Source organism: Pterocles gutturalis, unplaced genomic scaffold, assembly GCF_000699245.1.
Source record: "Pterocles gutturalis isolate BGI_N339 unplaced genomic scaffold, ASM69924v1 scaffold14556, whole genome shotgun sequence".
Lineage (NCBI taxonomy): Eukaryota > Metazoa > Chordata > Aves > Pterocliformes > Pteroclidae > Pterocles > Pterocles gutturalis.
The window spans coordinates 52380-53576 of NW_010098074.1; positions in this window are offsets into that span (position 1 = coordinate 52380).

Genomic DNA, 1197 nt, shown 5'->3' on the forward strand with positions numbered 1-1197 from the left:
GCTCACCCACTGACACAGCCACACCGCTGCTTCGGCAGCTTTGGAAGCTCTCAAAGCATTTGCTCAAGCTACCCAGCGTTCCTCCCGCCTTAAAAATAGCTCGGCCGATAAGGCTGGGGAGGGTGGGCAGAGCCAGCCCGGGACGGGGGGCACAGCCCGCGCCACCGCCGCTCCCTGTGCTCCCACACCAGAGGCAGAGCCTCCTGCCGGGAACGGCAAAGCCTCCCGCTCCCCAGCACCCGGGGCACGAAGGCAGGCGATGCTCAGAGCACCGCAGGCAGGGAGGCAGCCGGCAGTGGGGCAGCCATGGGCTCCGCAAGCCGAAGGGTTCACGTGGCTGTAGGTAAACCCGTCCTGGGCATTACGGTGCAACAGCCAGAATTTGAGACCACGCTGCAGTTACAGCGGTGGCACCAGCCATGGGGGCTTTGCAGGCTCCAAAAGCCTCCTCCCAGGGAAAGCAACAGAGGAGCCGAACCCTACCTGGCTCGCTGGTCTCTCTCCAAGCCTGGCCTCAGCCTCTGCCTCCACCACTCCTCCAGGTTAGCAGAAGAAGCAGCTGGAAAGAGACTCGTCTTCTATAGCCTGCCTCTCCCTGCGTTAATTGATCCCTGATTAGCTCATCAGGCAGCTCACAGGGGCTCCAGGACCAGGTAACGTGGCTGCTGATTCCTTCTCCTGGCGCCTCCTACCCACCCCAGGAAATCAAAGATACTGCAGAACGGTTTTATGGTCTAAGTGCTTCCGAAAACAGAATGGAGATTGCAATTTAACATAAATATATAAGCAAATGCATTAGCTTCCCAAGGAGAGGCCATGCTGGCTTTCCAGAGCAATAGCTTGGCTCACGTGTTCCCTAGAAGTGAGTTACACCACCATGGATCTCGATGCATAGTTCAGAGGCTTTTAAGAGCGTTTGTCGTTCTGAGACGCTCCCGGTGCCTGCACATACCAGCGCTCTCCCTGTGAGCGCACGGCCGAGCCCATCGCTCTCCCTCTGCAGACAGAACGCAGACAGACAGCATCGAGCCTCGCCTCCGCAGATATAAATAAATAAACCGTAAATCAAGAGGGCCGTTGGATTGTTATTAGCACAACCCACCTTCTCGCCGAGCAGGCAGCAGTGTCCCTGAATGCTAAAAAAGGGCAGGAACGGGCTCTGGCCACCCCTGGAGCCAACACTCCCACGCACGGCTC